The 19,920-nt window shown below is 37.4% G+C and overlaps 1 pseudogene; it reads right to left on the bottom strand.

Moving 5' to 3' along the window:
• Nucleotides 1-4,080: 4,080 nt before the first annotated feature.
• On the bottom strand, nucleotides 4,081-12,912 carry LOC114914389 (uncharacterized; annotated as a pseudogene).
• Between the last annotated feature and the right edge of the window lie 7,008 nt (nucleotides 12,913-19,920).

Below are 19,920 nucleotides of genomic sequence, written 5' to 3'. Positions count from 1 at the left end.
GATACTTCTCAGAGTCAGAATTTTAGCGAGAGGTCTGAGATGTCTTACAATCCAGAGAGGATGCCTTATGGGATGATGAATATTCGAGAGTACGATGCAGCTTGGCTAGAGGGTTGGACTGATATCCCTTCAGACTATGTTGATGATCCAGACATCTACGAGCGTCATAGACACTTGATAAGAAATTAAATGCAGAGTACATCTTAAGGTTCGTATATCAGTTATTGCGCTTTGTACTTAAATATTTAGATACATTTTAATGCGTATTTTATATATTTTTTCTTTAGTTTTAAGATGACATAGTTGAAATATAATGTAAATAAATATATGTTTGAAATTTTGGATCAAGAGTTTTTGTACCGCAATCTAACTCCAAATTGAACCCAAATATGTCAATAATATGCAATATAATGTCATATTGAGGTTGTATTTATCAATTATTAACTTCAAAAATCCAAAAAAAAATTTGAAAATCGAAAAAAATATTGTGTACCGGTACCGGACCGGTATGCCTAGGCGTACCATGTGTCGGTACGGTACTGGTACCATACCAGTCCGGCACCGACACGCCGTTCGGTATCGGTACAGCGAACCTTGATCTCAACTGATATCCATGAAATAGCTCTTGAATAGCAAGTTTTTTGGACTTGGGAAAATGGAGAGTTGACTAGCTAGGCGGTCATTATTTTTGTTTGACTTGCTAGTCTTAGTGAACTTACAAGATTATCTTGCATTAAGGTTTGCCATACTGATGTATACTGTCTTGCACCGAGTATACCATATCATACCATACTAAATGGAGACTCGATATTAGAGGTAGAAATAGGCCACGGCCTGTCAGGGGCCTGCGGGTTGGCCTGCTATCAGCCTAGCCTAGCCTGGCCTGATTTGTTTATCTAAATAGCCAGGCATAGGCTTTTAAAAAGGCCTATTTAAATAAATAGGCCACACCTAAAATTTCAAAGCCTAGCCTAAAAGCTTGCAGACCGGCTGTATGAATTTCACACACACACACATATATATATATAATTTAATAAAAAATGATATGTATAATTAATTAATTATTGAGATACTACTTTCTACTTTTCATTTGGTTCAAGTTATATTCCTTGTAATTCGAGGCCTGTTAGAGACAGAAAATTATTATGTTTGATAGGCCTTTGGCATTTGTTGAGGCCTTGAAGGCCTAGGCCTGTTGGCCTATTTAAAGGCCTTAATGTTTATATGCCTTTAAATACGCTTTCAGGTTAGGCCAAATTCTTTTATTTTGCAAAATAGTCCAGGCTGAGCCTCATTTTAAGTCTGAACCAGTCGAACAAGCCAGGCTTATGCTAATATTTTATAATACAAGCTTGGCCTGTTTAAGCCAAAGCCTGGCTTGGCCTAGTCTATTTCCAACCCTACTCGATATGGGGGCTGTATCCTGCCTTGGTATGCCAAACCGTCCCCTATAGCAGACTTATTGACACCATACCAGCATGGGTACTAATACAAGTTTGGTGCCGAGATGGTGAACTTTGATCTCACGTGTAATTGATCCATCAAATTAAAATGAGCGAATCCACAGGAATGTGATACTTGTCCATCACAAATTTGAAAGATATGTTGCAATGTTCCTTGTTTCTCTCAATGCCATCAGTTGCTCATCTATTGATTATTGTCAAAGGTCAAGTTCTTCTTTGAGTTAGAAATGCATTTTTCTGCTAGCATGTAATGAGCTTGAGAATGGCATTCATTGTCATTTTCATGGAGCATTGTGATGTTCTTGTTATTTTATCAATTTTTTGTCACGTTAGACAACCAATCCAACCTAATTTCAAGTACACCACACAGGTTCCCTACCTCCAATGAATCATGTTAAAAGTGTCAGTCCAAGCTAATTTGTTCTCATGGTGATAGTGTTTTAAATTCTTAATTCCTATAAGTTTATGTTCTAATGCTAGTCCAATCAATATGCTAGTCTTCCATTTATCCACTTGCCAGCCCTCTCCTATCTACTACATAAGAAAGCCATGTGAACTGCACACACTTTCATGGTCGGTCTTTATGCTACCCCCCCTGAGTCTTATTATATTCATTACAAAAACCATTGAAAGGCTTAACAAGATGGACAAGTGGAAGGAAATCTACCATACAAGTGGTTGTAGTGTATTTTTATGGTTACTTAAGAAATATCCCATAAAAATGGTTGCAATGTATTTTTATGTTTACTTCTTACAACTCAATGGGGTTGGTTATAATGAATAGGATGCTTTATTTGTTTGTTTGTTCGTGTTGAATTTAGGATAGGGATCCCTTACATTATAATTGAATAAAAAACATTTACAGTCATTTGCTAAGGGTGCCACAGCAACAGATGTTTAGAAACTTTCTAGCTAAATGTGATCGACTAAGTTTTCTACAGCAAACTTGGCAACACAATTGACTTGTTGATTCCCTTTATGACAAATGTGTGAGCATGAAAGGCCAAGAGTGGCAGCAAATCCCCAAATACCAGTTGTACATAAAGAAATTATTGAGGTAAGATATTTGAGAGAAAAATGCCACACATAATCTGTCACGCCCCAAATTCGGGACATAACACGGTCATGCTATCAAGGGATAACGCCCTCGATAACACGAAGCCTATCAATCATAATCAACTAAAATCCTTTATAAATAGAATATAATAAAATATTTAATTTTTTTATTCATTAAATAATTAAACCAAAATTGGTTCAGAGCATCTAAATTTAAAATTAAGTACTAAATCTATATCTCAAAATTCATTAATAGATCATTACATGTCCATAATTATCCTATAAATTATGATTCAGCTACAAAATCTCCAAGCTCGCTAGCATAGATCTCAAGTTTGGATCATCTTTCGTTCCTAACTTATTCATCTTAATAGGAAAGGAAAAGAAAAAGATATGAGCTATACCAGCTCAGTAAATAAACTTGACACTGTCTTATCAGAATCAAGTATAAGTTTATACATGCATCAATAATCATTTAGAGAAGATGATTGTCATTGGAATAAAATCTTTGTAATGACAATATATCATAAATAAATCATGCTCTTGCATATGCATAAATCATACAATCTACATAAACATAGTTTTCAATGCATAAAATAAACAAAGTCGTAAATCATATTAACTTTAGAGGCGAAGTCATAAATCATCTGTTATTTTACCATTTCATAATTTTTAATATAATTTTCTCAGACTAAATGCTAAGATCACTATTATATTCGTGACAGGGCCATAATCATGTCATACCAACTATTATAATCCGTTGAGAGGGCCATATGCTGAGCTACTATAACCCACTGGCGAGGGCCGTGTGTCCAGCTATTGTAACCCGCTGACGAGGGCCGTATGCCTAGCTATTGTAACTCACTGGCGAGAGCCATGTGCCCAGCTTTTGTAACCCGCTATCGAGGGCCATGTCCCAAGCTACTGTAACCCGCTAGCATGGGTTGTATATAGCTATCTGAGAGCCCATTGTTTATTTCTTAAATTAGATTTTCTTAAAGTAAGCATTTTTAAATCATGTTTCATCGATCTTACTTTCTTAAATCATGCATAAATAAAATACTAAACAATTTTATAGAGCTTATAATTAATAAATAATTTTTTAATAATAAAATATTTATGAAATCATTCTTTTCATAATAATGCATACCAAGGTTCCCTGTACCGATATCGGATGATGTATCGGTGCCGGATCGATACGGTACGGTACCGGTACTGTACCATACCGATACGGTATGCTTCGGTGTATCGGTTCGGTATCGGTACAAAATTTTTTTTCCTTTTCATTATTTTTTGGATGTTCAAGTTAATAATTCATAAATACAACCCCAAAATTGCATTATATTGCATATTATTGATATATTTGGATTCAATTTTGAGTTAGATAGCGGTACCAAGACTCTTGATCCAAAATTATAAATATATATTTATTTACATTATATTACAACTATGTTATCTTAAAATTAAAGAAAAAATATATAAAATATACGTTAAAATGTATCTAAACGTTTAAGTATAAAGCATAATAATTGATATACTAACCTTAAAATCTACTCTGTATTTAATTTCTCGTTGAGTGTCTGTGACGCTCGTAGATATCTGGATGATCAACATAATCTGGAGGGACATCAGTCCAACCCTCTATCCAAGCTGCACCGTACTCTTGAATATTCATCCCATAAGGCATCTTCTCTGGATTGTAAGACATCTCAGATCTCTCACTCAAACTCTGACTCTTAGAAGTATCCTCAGGATGATGGTACAGTTGTGGAGGAGTCCATCCAAATATGTCAGTAGCAAAATCTGATCCGTAAGATGCTCCAGCTGCATAGGATAGTAACCACTAGAAGACGATGCCTCGGATGCATCACATATAATTTTAATATCATCATGTAGATCTTTCAAAGATCTATCACATATAATTAAATCATACAAAAATCATAAAATTTTGGTATAATTTTTTTTATTTTCATACTTCCTCATTCTTATCTTATTTTTAACAATAAAAAAAATAAAATATTTACTAAGAGAATAACACATTATCTTACCTCCGATCAAAGATTAGCCTCTCCTCGAATTATTGCAATTTGACGGAATTTTTTTCTTTTTTTCTAATTTTTCGGAGGTCTCAACGAAACTTCTCAGAGAACTCTAGGCATTGGACTGCCACTTAAAAACAGCCTAGGCCCCACTCCCCTCTCCCTCCCCACTTTTTCACGTGGGTTGTCGGCACGGTTCGGTTCACGCCGAACTAGTGCCAAACGCTTCATACCTCCTGATTTTGGGCGGTATGGACCTGAATCGCATCGAACCGGCGGTTCGGAGGGAAATCGGGAGGTATGGATCGGAATCGCACCGAATCGGGCGGTTCGGAGGGGTTTTTCCGAAAAAATCTCCCTAATCGGACCGACAGGGCACCGGTCCGATTCGGTACGCCATGTACCAGGCGGTTCGGCCCGGTATGGCGAACCCTTATGCATACATTTCATAAATATGGAGTTCATATTGCATAGAAAGTCATTTATATTAAAATAGTTATAAATCACTATTTTATCATGAATTATGAATTTCACAATGTATCTGCTTGATCCTTATTTTAAAAAAATATAGAATAATTTTTTTCATGATAAAATAGTCGATAATTTCAAAAGTAAGGAGTGTCGGGATTACTTATCTTTTTTTGTTCTAGTCCTTCAAACTTTGATAGATGAATTTATCGAACCTATTTAATATATTAAAAATATAATTAATTCTTATTCAATAAATTTAATTATAAGAAAAGAAGACTATAGATTGAGTGGTCAGTTCAATAGCTTGTCCGAGCATCGGGGTAATACAGGGCCTCTTAACTGAGAATTAAATTTAAGGGACTCAATCAAGAAATCATGAAGCATAAATTGGAATCAAGATTAAGATCAATCAACATGGTTCATCAATAGAGAATTTCAAAGATATTTGATATGGTCAGGATGAGGTCTGACATCTTGCACAGATATCAGAGTGATGCTAGGCCTCTTTAAAAAATCATTTTGAGTTTATATTGGGGTTCGTGGATCAGGTAGAGAGAGAAAGATGGTACAGAGAGAAAAATCCTAAAGAAGAGAGAGAGACAAGAGAGATCCCTTCTCTCTTATTCTTTTTTTCTTTTCTTCTTTTTGTTGGTCGAGCAAAGGAGGGACACAGGTGGTGGTTCCTGGTCGGAAGACCAGCAGCAGGCCGTGATAGCAAGTGGCCGACGGTGGCAGAGCAAAGGACGGCCGGCGACAAGGACCGGCCGGTGGGAAAAACATGGGAAAGGGCCCAAAAATAGGAGATCCGAGGGCTTTTCTTCATTTTGGCCGTTGTCCACTCTCCGGTAGCCATGATCTTATCATGGAGGGTCATAGAGACGTCGAGGGCCATGACCAGGGGTGTGGCACCATGGGTGGCGGCGTCAATGGCCAACAAAAGAGGAAAAATGGCTTGGCTAAATAGAGGAAAATAGGGTCCTTTGTTTTTTTTTTCCTTGTGTTTTCCGGTGAACCCACCGAGCATCGGTTGTGTGCAAAGGCACGGAAAGAACGGGAAGAGAAAGAGGGGTCCGGCTTACCTCAAACTCCAGTGGATTTTTCGACGATGATTTTGGGCAGACAAAGGTAAGGGCGTCTGCGGCTTCAACGGGAAGAAAATGAGGAGAACGGAGAGGGAGAAGGCCGGTGTTCATCGTGGATAGCTTTGAAGGAGGGAGGAGGGGATTTATAGGGTGGAGAGGGGGTCGAATCCTTCCCGGATTTGCCTTCCTCTCCGATAAGCTCTCACGGAAGAAGACTCCCAATGGGAGTCTTTTTTTTTTTCTGTTTAGTTTCTTTTTTTTTTCTTTTTCATGCCCTAAGATTTGTGTAAGGGGGTGGGCTTTTAGGGCTGGATATCACATTCTACCCCCCCTTAAAAATAGGTTCATCCTCGAAACTTGGCATACCTTCGTTTTTACACAAGTAAGGATGCTTAGTCTTCAAATCATCCTCGCCATACTTTCGCTATGCCACTTTCATCTAAGCTAGACTTATAGGTCTTATATTCTGAACTATTTTCTGTTAACTGGCTTCATCTTTCGAGTAATGCAACTATCTTTCTTTTTTTTTTTGTTTTTAAGTACAAGTTCATCATGAATACTTTATAATAGAAAAGGCTTATTCAATTTCTAAAATATATAATTCAAAGATATAGTAAACTATAAAGGAATGGAAGAGCTATAACCAATATTCATATGGACATCTCCTTAAGTTGGTTGAAATTGTACCTGTTTCTATTTTATTGCTTGTTGTAGTATCTTGTAGAGTCAAGGCAGATATTCGTGTATTCTTTTTTTTTTTTTGTGCTTGTTCAACTAAGCCAACAGCTTTGGACTCATTTGTTTTCTTAGTAGGACATTCCCGTGCCAAATGTTCCCACTTGCTATACTAATAACATACTCCAAGCTTCTTAAGATGAGGTTCATGATGATTTTTACCGCAATATCCGTAAGTCTCTGCTCTCTTTTTCTTTTTAGAGTTGTTCTCTAAGTTTTCATGTTGGTCATCTCGAGTTTCTATTGGTCTAGATCTCTTCCTATCCGTCCTTTCTTGCTCTGATCTTCTAATATCCAATTCAACTTTCAAAGCTCGTTCTAGTACATCCTTGTAGTTATTAAAAAGATGAGAGGATAAGCGAGATCGAATCTTATATCCTAAACTATGCTTAAATCTATTTGCTTTGCTTCTTTCATACTTTATGAGATGGGGGTAAAATTGACCTAACTCATTAAATTTGTTTGCATACTCCAGTACTGTCATGTCATCTTTTTTCTTAAAGTCAAGAACTCGTTCTCCTTAACTAATCTCATTGACTCTAGAAAATATTGATCATAAAATATTTTCTTGAATTCCGCCCATGTTGGTTATCAGCATTCCCATATGCAGCCTTTATTATAGCCCACCAAAACTTGGCATTTCCTTTTAGCATAGGAATGGCTAGCCTAACCTTCACATCCTCCGGATACTGTAATGTATCAAACATCTTTTTCATTTTTCGAATCTAGATCTCTGCGATCAGAGAGTCAGATCCACCCTCAAATAGTAGTATTTTAAGCCTTCTAAATCTTTCATAATATGACTATAAAGATGGTGTAGCTCGATAAGTAGCTTGTGTCTACTGTTGCTGAAGGTGGGCTACCACTTGGCATACTCCAGTAATGTTTGCTTGAGTGGCTGGGGTATTAGGAGTTTGTTCAACTGGTTGGTTGGCATCTCCCCTCGTAATCCCTCTTGCTCCTCTCCTCCTAGTAGCATGGTTTGTTAAAACTTCATCCCTCCTGTCGCTCATCGTTACTTATCAAAAATACTAGCATTAATCAATTTTCTTAAATGAGCAATAGAAACTCTAAGAAAATTTATCTATTTTTATTCAATTATACATGATCTAGCCCAACAAGACCTAATTACCCATTGCTAGACTTTAAGTTTTACCGATGATCAAACCTATTGCTTTGATATCATAAAATGTCATGTCTTAAATCTGGGACATAATACGGCCATGCTATCAAGGGGTACCATCCTCGATAACATGAAGCCTATCAATCATAATCAACTAAAATCTTTTATAAATAGAATATAATAAAATATTTAATTTTATTATTCATCAAGTAATTAAACCAAAATTGGTTCAAAGCATTTAAATCTAAAATTAACTATCAAATCCATATCTCAAAATTCATCAATAGTTCATTTCATATCTATAATCATCTTATAAATTATGATTTGGCTGCAAAATTTCCAAGCTCGCTGGCATAGACTCTCAAGCCTGGATCATCCTTCGTTCCTAACCTTATTCATCTGAACAGAAAAGGAAAAAAAAAAAGATATGAGTTACCCCAGCTTAGTAAGTAAACTTTACACTATCTTATCAAAATGAAGTATAAGTTTATACATGCATTAATAATCATTTCGAGAAGATAATTGTCATTGTAATATAAAATCTTTGTAATGACAATATATCATAAATAAATCATGCTCTTGCATATGCATAAATCATGCAATTTATATAAACATAATTTTCAATGCATAAAATAAACAAAGTCATAAATCATGTTAACTTTATAGGCAAAGTCATAAATTATTTGTTATTTTGTCATTTCATAATTCTTAATATAATTCTCTCAGACTAAATGTTAAGGTCACTATTATACCCGTGATAGGGCCATAATCATGTCATACCAACCATTATAACCTATTGGTAAGGGCCATATGCCGAGCTACTATAATCCGTTGGTGAGGGCCGTGTGTCCAACTATTGTAATCCACTGACGAGGGCCGTATACCTAGCTATTATAACCCATTGGTGAGAGCCATGTGCCCAGCTACGGTAACCCACTGGCGAGGGCCATGTGCCAAGCTACTGTAACTCGCTGGCGAGGGTCGTATATAGCTATTTGAGAGCCCATAGTTTATTTCTTAAACCAGATTTTTTTAAAGCAAGCATTCTTAAATTATGTTTCATCAATCCTACTTTCTTAAATCATGCATAAATAAAATACTAAACAATTTTATAAAGCTCATAATCAATAAATAATTTTTTAATAATAAAACATTTATGAAAATATTTTTTTCATAATAAAGGATACATTTCGTAAATGTAGAGTTCGTATTTCATAAAAAGTTATTCATATTAAAATAGTCATAAATCATTATTTTATCATGAATCATGAATTTCATAATGCATATGCTTGATCCTTATTTTAAGAAAATATAAAATAATTTTTTTCATAATAAAATAGTCGATAATTTTAAAAGTAAGAAGTGTCAGGATTACTTATCTTTTTCATCTTTGTCCTTCAAACTTTGATAGATGAATTTATCGAACCTATTTAACATATTAAAAATATAATTAATTATTATTCAATAAATTCAATTATAAGAAAAGAAGACTACAGATTGAGTGGTTGGTTCAATAGCATATCCGGGCATCGGGATAATACAGGGCCTTTTAATTGAGAATTAGATCTAAGTGAGTCAATCATGAAGCATGGACTGGAATCAAGGTCAAGATCAATCAACATGGTTCATCAATAGAGAATTTCAAAGATATTTGACATGGCTGAGATGGGGTCCGACATCTTGCACAGATTTCAAAATGATGTTGGGCCTTTTTAGAAAAATCATTTTGAGTTTATATTGGGGTCCGTGGATCAAGTAGAGAGAGAAAGATGGTATAGAGAGAAAAATCCTAAAGAAGAGAGACAAGAGAGAGATCCCTTCTCTCTCGTTCCTTTTTTTTTCTTTCCTTCTTTTTCTTGGTCAAGTAGAGGAGGGACACGGGTGGTGGTTCCTGATCAGAAGATCGGCAACAGGCCATGACAGCAAGTGGCCAACGGCGGCGGAGCAAAGGACGACCGGCGATAAGGATCGACCGACAAGAAAAACATGGGAAAGGGCCTAAAAATAGGGGATTCGAGGGCTTTTCTTTGTTTTAGCCGTTGGCCGCTTGCTGGTGGCCATGATCTTATCGTGGAAGGTCACAGGGAGGCCGAGGGCCATGATCCAAAGATGCGGCACCATGGGTGGCGGCGCTAGTGGCCGGCAAAAGAGGAAAAAGGGCTTAGCTAAATAGAGAAAAAATAGGGCCCTTTATTTTTTTTCTTGTGTTTTCCGACAAACCTGCCTGCCATCGGTTGTGCGCAAAGGCATGGGAAGAATGGGAAGAGAGAGAAAGAGGGGTCTGACTTACCTCAAACTCCGATGCAAGGTCCGCTATACTGGTATCGGACCCCATACTGGTGGCGGACCAGTATGGTACGATATTGGTACCGTATCGTACCGACATACGGTATACTTCGACGTATCGGTTTGGTATTGGTACAATTTTTTTTTATTTCATTTCTTTTTTTTTTGAATGTTTAAGTTGTTAATACATAAATACAACTCCAAAATTACATTATATTGCATATTATTGACATATTTGGGTTCAATTTTTGAATTCGGTAGCGGTACAGGGACTCTTGATCTAAAATTCTAAATATATATTTATTTACATTATATTACAATTATATTATCTTAAAATAAAAATAAAAATATATAAATATGTATTAAAATATATCTAAACTTTTAAAGTACAAAATACAAAAAATGATATACTAACCTCAAGATATGGCTGCATTTAATATTTCGTCGAGTGTCTGTGACACTCGTAGATATCTGGATCATTGGCATAATTTGGAGGGACATCAATCCAACCCTCTAACCAAGATGCACTGTACTCCTGAATATTCATCCCATAAGGTATCTTTTCTGGATTGTAAGACATTTCAGATCTCTCTCAAATTTTTACTTTGAGAAGTATCCTCGGGATGATGGTATGGCTGTGGAGGAGTCCATCCGAATATGCTGGTAGCAAAATCTGATCCGTAAGATGCTCCAAGCTGCATAGGATAGTAACCACTAAAAAATGATATCTTGGATGCACCATATCCATATGGATCATAAGGTGGCTGCGGATAGTAGAATCCATAATGCGAGGATGATCTAGATACATCTATGAATCCTACTTCACGTGCAAGATCGTCTGCAACTGCATCGTGTACTGGACGACCTCGAGGAGCCCATCGTCTATATGAAATCGGCTCCTCACGGTCTCTACCGACTTGTCCACCATGGTCCCTATCTTGTATGGCATGTGTAAACTGAGACTCACCGGTGAATCGAATATCACTCTGTGGCTGTGTCTCATAAGCAGTAGTCTCCTGTCCTTCAGTTTTTTTCTAATCATCAGATCCATGACTACTACTACTAGTATCATCATCACTTTCTCTGGTCTCCGAATATGTGCCAGATAGCTCCTATACTCTCGAGATTGGTGCACGTGCAACTGTCTTTTCTTTTCTCCCCTTATGTCCCTCTATGACTGAGTTTCTTATGATTGGGAGGATGGATGTCTTCTTGCTGACTGCCGACCACGTTTAAACATCTGTCGCTCGAACCTCTGTGAGGATTATCGGACATCGAGTCATGTGATGAATGAGTCCCTTGTGTCCCTTCAGACTGTGGCTGATCAGTTGGAACCTTATATGAAATATTTCTTTCTGTCCATTGCCCTGCATCCACCCTGATCTCCCTAGCTACCACACTGGCTGGTCGTGGAGGGGACCTCGGCTCATGAAGCTCTGACTCATGCAGCTGACCTGCAAGCCATTCGATGATCGGATCGTCATCCTCATCAGCATAATCATCTAGTGTCGGATCAATGTACTTCAGTTGTGCTTCCTCTTGAATGCATTTTAGTCTTAATCTTAGATTATAGTGAATATATGCAAGATCATTGAGGTATTTTTGTGTTAGATGATTTTTTTGTTTGCTGTGGATAAGGGTGAAAGTCGATCAACTACGCTCACAGCCACTAGCAGAGATCGTCTGAGAAAGAATACGGACAGTCACAGCTCTCAAATATTCTACGGACATTTCAAAATGAATCTACCATTCAGCTGCAAAAGCAAAATTATATATCAAATTTTATGATATTATTAAGCAAAATTACATATCAATCTATACTGCTCATTATTGATATGTAATTTATCTGGATTCATCTGCTTTTCACTTGTGACAACTGATGGAACTCCAAAGCTGTCTGATCCCTCTCTAAACTGTTTCGTCTGTAAAAAAAATATATTTATTAAATTTATAAATATATCGTTGAGTACAGATCGAATTCAGTTGAATAATCATATTTGTTTTAAACTAGCATACTTCTTGCAGACACAACGATGCGATTTCTAGATCGGGCATCATTTTATATATCATATTACGAAGAGCAACAAGAAGCTCGTTATCCATATCTATCCCAGGAATGGTACACTGAAATCTTAGACTCAAATAATAAGCTACAGATAAATTTCATAGTTAATTAAGTACACTTTTACAAGCATAAGAAAAAAATATTTTAAAATATTGTTGAATCCGTGCTTACCGGCTAGATACAAATCTTTATCCATCTGATAGTCCCAACGGTGCTCAATGATGTTAATGAATTCTTGAGAATGCTTCGGATCATTATCACCGATCTATTTCTTTGCCCTCTCTATCATGTAATATAAAAAGTCCATCTGGGGGTATCTTTCACTATCTACGGTGCGAAGCACCTCATATAATGGCTTAATAGCCTTCACTACTTTCTCAGCTCGCTGCCAGAAGGACTGACTTGTCACTAAGTTCTCCACATGACTTCCATCAATGTCGGTCCTCGCGTATCTGCTCTCCTGCCACTCGACACTGACAAACATCTGACGTAAGGCTGTTTTCTTTTGAAAAAGACTATCAAGTGCTATGTAGTTGGTAGCAAATCGTATGATATCTGATCTTAAGATCTCCCTTCCAGTATACGTCTGCATCAATGAAAGAATCCATATGTGATTGTAGATGAATCTAGTAATAGTCTGGGCAATCTCCACTACCTACTGCACCCTACAAATCTTTCCAATATCTATCAATATAAGACCAATGCAAAATGCAGCACATAGGGTTCAGTATATCTACGGTCGCTGCTCCATCAGCAACTCTCCGACAGTCTTATATTGTGGTCCATTATCTGTGATGACGTGTACGACATGCTGCTCACCCACTGAATCAATCACCTCCTCTATCAGATCAAGAATATATGTGGCATCGTGCATCTTATCTGAAGCATCAATTGATTTGTGAAAAAATATTTACCCATCACAGTATGTCAAAAAATTAATGATGCTCCGTCTAGGACCAGTCCAACATCACACATCATTGTCAGTCTATATGTAGGCCATTTATTCTTGTAAGAAGCAATCCATCTCTGCAGATCCTCCTTGTTACTGTCAAGAAGCTGACCATAGATGTCCTTAGTGTTGGAAAATGTCCCAAAAGCCAATCGTCAACCTGTTGACGGTTGAGCAACCTTGTATTGTAATTGATTTGTTAATAAATAAAATATATTTTTTATTTTTATTATAAGTTTTCATCTTTTAATGAACTCCGTTGTTGTGATGAAGTCCTTAGGACTATTTAGGTTCGATAAAGAGAGGATTTATCGATTAGTCCTTAAAACTGTTCACGATCAAATGATGGCTGTTAATAAGGACGACAACTTCTATCGAGCATAGGTTGCTGTAGGCCATATGGATTGGTTGTCCTCTTAACCAAGGAGTATGGAGACACTGGTATGGCATACAGTGAGATGTAAGGATACATCGTCATGGAACGTAACCAACTCCAGAGCATTCTGCTGTCGAGAATGTCTCTGATGGGATATAGGTATATGTGTCTCTTAGACCTGAGATCGCCTCAGTGACTTGCAAGCAACTCACTGTGCTTTGATACTAGACTAACTGAATTTCTAATTCAGTGACAAAAGGCTTCTGGGCACAGTTAAGTACTTGCGAAGTCGGAGTGTGATCAAGATGGGATTGACCACTCCAAGAGTTGGAGAAGAATGAGTCGCTGTATTTCAATTTAGCAAAACCTTGACCAGGGTAATCCATCAGATAGATTTGATATTTTGAAATATAATGTGGACAATCTGATCAGAGTTGACAGTTGAACTCTGAGGTGTCCTATGAGCATTTTAGTCAAGGGAATGAATTATATGAAAACTATATCCGTATGGGTTCTAAGGATGTTGTTCTACACATTCGACCTATCTGACCGTCGGGTACCATTGCTAGATGGTCACTTCGATTGGTACAGGAATTTTTCCTGTGTTATCAGCTTAGGTTCGGACCTATGAGGTCATACATATTAGAGTTCATGATCCGATCGGATGGTTGATCAACGATTAAGAATCATTCTAAGGTTAAACGATCAATACGATTGATATTTAACCTAGTGCAAGTGTTGCAGGAGGATCAATTAGCAATTCGATTGCTAATTGGCTTAATTTGATTAAGCCAATGGGCTGAGATTAAGTCTAATTGAATATGATTTAATTAGATTTGGTTTGGGCTTGATTGGATCAAGTCCAATTGATTTATTGGATAAGCCAAGTGCAAAGAAAAACTAGTCCTAGTTCAATTAGAACTTGGGTCAACCTAATTTCTAATTCGATTAGAAAATTAAATCAGATTTAAATCTAATTTAATCTGATTAAATTAGGTTCTTAATTGGGTTAAGACCTATTTTAATTGGGTTGATTTGGTTTTGGTTTGATTTGGTTTGAGAAACAAAATTTGAACAAGTCATAGATTGAATCCGAGTAAGACTAGGATTCCACCTTGCACCACCTTAGCCCCCCACGCCCACTCTCTCTTATTTTGTGCGACAAAACCTTCTCTCCCAGACCTTCACGCACGTCCAAAGCTTTCCACTCTTTCTCTCTTACATGGAATGTGGTTGTGGACCAAGTCAAAGTAGGAATTAGTTTGGATTTCAAATTCTATGAGATAGAATTTTAGGAAACCAAAACTCTTTTCTTATGGCACTGATTTTATCTAGATTTTTTCTGAGATTTTCGTGGCTTTTATGGCATATATTGTGCGCCCTTTGCTGGTGGTCCATGGCAGAAAAAGGAGGGGGCGTCCTAGAGTTGGGCACCACTTGTCTTGCCCTGTTTGGATTTTCTTTGACTAGGTATTTAACCTAGACAAGGATTCTTCATATCTCTTTATTTAAAATGAATTTCTTCTTGAAATTTTCGTGGATTACAGAGCATTGAGAGACCTTTGGGGCGTGTGAAAATCAGAGAGAAAGAGTGTTGGGGTGTGGAGATATAATAGACACAAAACTAAGTGTCTAGGTGAGAGCAAAGAGAAGAAGAAGAGGATCTTCTTCTAGGGTTGCTGAGTTCACCTCTTCCCTTCATCTGTGAGTTTTCTGAGAGAGTCTCACATCTAAAATTCCTACTTCTCATCTTTGGAAGAGTCCAAATCAAGGAGGCATCTGATCGACCATCGAAGAAGGATCAGCACAGTACTAGCATACTGTGCTGATTTCCTGGACCAGGACTTCTGATCGTGATTCATGGGCTCGTGTGGACGACTCGTAGAGGCCGGATGCGTGTGCAGCTCGCAACATCATCCTTAAGCCCGGATCAGCAAAGTTAGAACGTCTAACTTGCAAGGTAATAAATCTGATCTATTATATTTTACATACATTAGATGTAGCATAGAAACATGTTGATATGATCAACGTGTAGTTCTTGCTCTTCATATTTTAATTTCTGATTTAATGTCATGTAATAATCATGTAATAGGATCTTAGATCTAGGAATTCTCTGGTTTTATAAGATAAATTTTGATTTATTTTAGTCTTTCGCTGTCTGATCTTGAAAAAGTTTCAAGATCTAACCCTGAAATCTTAGATCTGGTTCCTTCAATTGGTATCAGAGCTTAGGTTATTTATTACATGATTATTTATACATGCTTAGATTATTTCTTAGATTAGATCTAATTTATAATCTGATTGTTAAATCTGAAATTAAAATTTTTAGATCAATCACGAACTGTAGGTTGTTCTGTTGTAAGGTTTACCTCTTACAGTGCAAAGGTTGTCCTGGTTCGTGTAGATCTATCTTTCATCATAAATTTGTTAGATGTGATATAGATTAAATTTATGATTTATTAGATTTAAAAGGTATTTAAATCTAAAATAAAATCTCTTTGTTAATAATTTTCGCGTAAAGAACCATCATATATTTGTCTGGAAAATTTGCGCAGTTTAAAGTTGAAATTGTTTCAATTACATGAACCTGTTTAAATTAGATCTAAAGCAGTTTCATGCTTATTTCACTTGCATTTTGATTATGAATCAAATATGCAACTTGGTTGGTAGAATCATGTTGTAAAAATATTTTACAAACATGAAAATTATTTTCGAAAAGCCGAACCCCAACCCTAGCCCAAAATTTAATTGAGAATTAAGAAGTTGTTTGATTAGGTTCTAGGATTGTGAATTGAAGAACTTAAGACACAAACCATAACACATTGGGTTAATGGGTTAGTGGGAATTGGGTCCATTAATTGGGTTAGACTTGAGGTTAGATTAAAGATGGATTTAATTAGAGAATTGACTAAATCTAATCAATTGTTGTCTTAGATTAGATCAAGGATTCTCTAGATCAATTACAATAGTTGTAGTTGGTTAAGTCCATGTCTTTAATGAAAACCAAATGGATTTGATTCTTGGCTAAGCGGTCTAGCACCAATTGTTAGGTTGATCTAATCGAAACTAATTAAACCAGTTGGTGATTAAGGTAAACCAGACCGGTTGTTTTTAATTGGCAGCCCGCTTATCTGGCCATTTCTGATGGTGTCTAAGGCAAGCTTTGGTAGACTCTCCCACCGATCGAACTTACCTGGCCTCTTGTGAAATTATATTTTGATCGGATCACTTGACTATTCGAGCTGACCCATGTCAGCTAGGTAAATCAGTGTGACTGATTTAGGTGCTCCTAGACCAGCCCTTTTAATGGTCTCCTTTAAACTGACTTAGTGAAGCCAGTGGAGGATCATGATAAGCTGGTTCATCTGACCTCCTCCTCTAAATCAATTAAATCTTCTAAAATTATTAGGTCCTTAAAATGAAATAGTTATGGTGATAACTAGATCATAGCCTTCCATTAAGTGGATGATAATGGGTCCATCAGTTGGATAATCATTGGAGGCCCAAAGGCCTGGTGCTTATCGGCTGATGGAATTGTCATTCATAATATGATTTTTTGACTGCATCTTTCTAAATGGTGGTTAGGTTAGCCAGCCAAAGTTGGGCCTAATCATTCATTGGCTAGATGGGCCAAGTATGATCATGTTAATGGTTGGACCTAACCAGACCTTTTCAGCGGAGGCCAAAGCCTACTGATTAGGGACGGGGGCAAAATTAAAATTACTAGAAATTGTTTAGAGAAACAATTGGTTATGAGCCTACCCTTAGATGTATATGGGTTGGCCAACCTAAGTTGGGTTTGCGTGCAGTCTAAGTGGATTCTAGTACCCACTAAGGAATTAGGATAATTTTTCGAATTGGAGGTAGAGGCTACCAATTCGAATAAAATAGTGGGAGAAATCTTTTGATTAAAGTCCAAATCTTTAGGTTTAATGAATCAATTACTAATTAGGTTATGGTTTTTCTCTGTGCAGATATGGCCACTTTTCTATCGCTCCGATCATTGTTGGACAATGAAATTTTGGTGGGACCCAACTTCGATAGCTGGTACCGAAAGTTGAAGATTGTCCTGGAGCATGAACGGATCCTATATGTGATAACGGATCCTGCACCTGAGGAGCCAGCTGCCAATGCACGTGGAACAGTCAGAGACATTTGCCAGAAGTGGCTTAGTGACCAGACCACGGTGTGCTGCATTATGCTGGCTGCCATAAGCAATGAGTTCAATCGCAGATTTGAGATGGCTCAGCCAAAGGACATGCTTCAAGTGTTGGAGAATGCCTTTGGCACATCCGATGACGTAGAGGCACAAGACTAGTTGTGCATCTTCAACGCTAAAATGCGGGATGGTGCTTCTATCACTGATTATGTATTGTACATGATCGAGCTGATGGAGCGTTTGAGCAAGCTCGGCTTTCCCTTGCATGAGCAGCTTGGGAAAGATGTAATACTGAACTCGCTGCCCAAGTCTTATCTCCCATTCCTCACTCATTATAGAATGACAAAGCCTGAAGTAAACTACCACGGCTACTGGGGTTGCTTCAGAACTTTGAGAAGGATCACCAACTCCACAAGGAGTCGGTGAACTTAGTGGGAGGTTCGTCTTCTGGTTCTCGACCTTTAAGAAAGGAAAGAAGAACAAGAAGAAGAAAGTGAAGAAGGTACAAGTTTAGGCTGGGACATCAGTGCAAGGCCAGATCAGAAAGATCAAGCCCAATAAGAGTCAAACTGAATGCTTCTTTTGCAAGAAGCAGGGGCATTGGAAGAGGAACTGTCCTCAGTACATTGCCTTCCTGGACCCGAACAGGCAGAGAAAGAAGCAAGTTGTTACTGGGCAAGGTATTTATATGATAACTCCTTGCAAATTCTCTATTTGTGATATAACTGACTGGGTATTGAATACCGGTAGCCCTTACCATATTTGCAATTCGTTGCAGGATTTGCAGGTCAGTAGGAGATTCGAGCAAGGCGAGAGGTTCCGGAACGTTGGAGATGGAAGACCAGTTCCAATTCTAGCATTAGGAATCTTGAAACTTGTATTTGAGTCCCATACCGTTGTTCTTAATGCTTGTCATTTCTCTCCCAGTTTCTTTTTAAATATTATTTCTGTAGGCCTTCTGGCCAAAAATAATTATGAAATTTCAATAAAGAAACAAGTTTGTAATATCATTATAAATGGTGTTATTATTTTTTGTGGACATTTGAACAATGGTGTGTATATGTTATCACAACCTGTTAACGTAGTCTATTCTACTGGCAAGCATCCTAGATTAGATAGTGTATCAGATATCTACTTATGACACTGTAGGCTAGGTCATATAAACAAGAACAGGATAAACAGGTTGACTCAAGAGGAATCCTCGAAGTCGGTGATTGTGAATCACTTCCAACCTGTGAGTCTGTCTTCTTGGTAAAATGACCAAGTCACTTTTATTGAAAAAGGTGAGAGAGCTACTGAGCTCTTGGGCTAGTACATACTGATGTATGCGGGCCCATGAGCACAAGTGCTAGAGGTGGATATTTCTACTTCACTTTCACGGATGATCTATCCAAATATGGATATGTCTATCTGATGAAACATAAGTCGGATTCATTTGAAATGTTCAAACGATTTCAAAGTGAAGTAGAAAAACAAATTGGAAGAGTATTAAAACTCTTTGGTCTGATCGAGGAGGGAATACCTTTCTGGTGAGTTTCTCACATATCTAGGAGAGAATGGGATTCTCTCTCAATGGACTCCTTCAGGAACACCACAGCATAATGGTGGTCTGAAAGGAGAAATCGGACTCTGTTAGACATGGTCCGATCCATGATGGGTTTTGCCAGCTTGCTGATATCCTTCTGGGATATGCACTCAAATCGACCTGTTATCTGTTAAATAGGGTTTCAAGTAAGTCTGTAATTAAGACTCCATATGAGATATGGACAGGGCATAAGCCAGCACTTTCACACCTTAGGTCTGGGGGTGCTCGGCCTATATCAAACGGTTAGTTACAGATAAACTTGGACCTAGGTCTGACAAATGCACATTCATAGGGTATCCCAAAGAGACCAAAGGATATTTTTTCTACCATGCTGATGAACAAAAGTGTTCGTCAGCCTTAAGGAAACTTTTTAGAAAAGAGTTCCTTGGTGAAGGAACCGTTGTCTCTAAGGTTGAACTTGATGAAGTTCAACATGTAGGACCAACACCAATAGCTGAACCTGAGTCAGATTTGATTAGATCAGATCCGGAGCCCAATGTACCCGCACCATTAAGCGATCCAGTAGAGTAC

Source organism: Elaeis guineensis, chromosome 7 (assembly GCF_000442705.2).
Source record: "Elaeis guineensis isolate ETL-2024a chromosome 7, EG11, whole genome shotgun sequence".
In the NCBI taxonomy this organism is placed as follows: domain Eukaryota; kingdom Viridiplantae; phylum Streptophyta; class Magnoliopsida; order Arecales; family Arecaceae; genus Elaeis; species Elaeis guineensis.
Note: the sequence above shows the minus strand (reverse complement) of the source record. Positions and strands in the feature narration are given on the sequence as shown.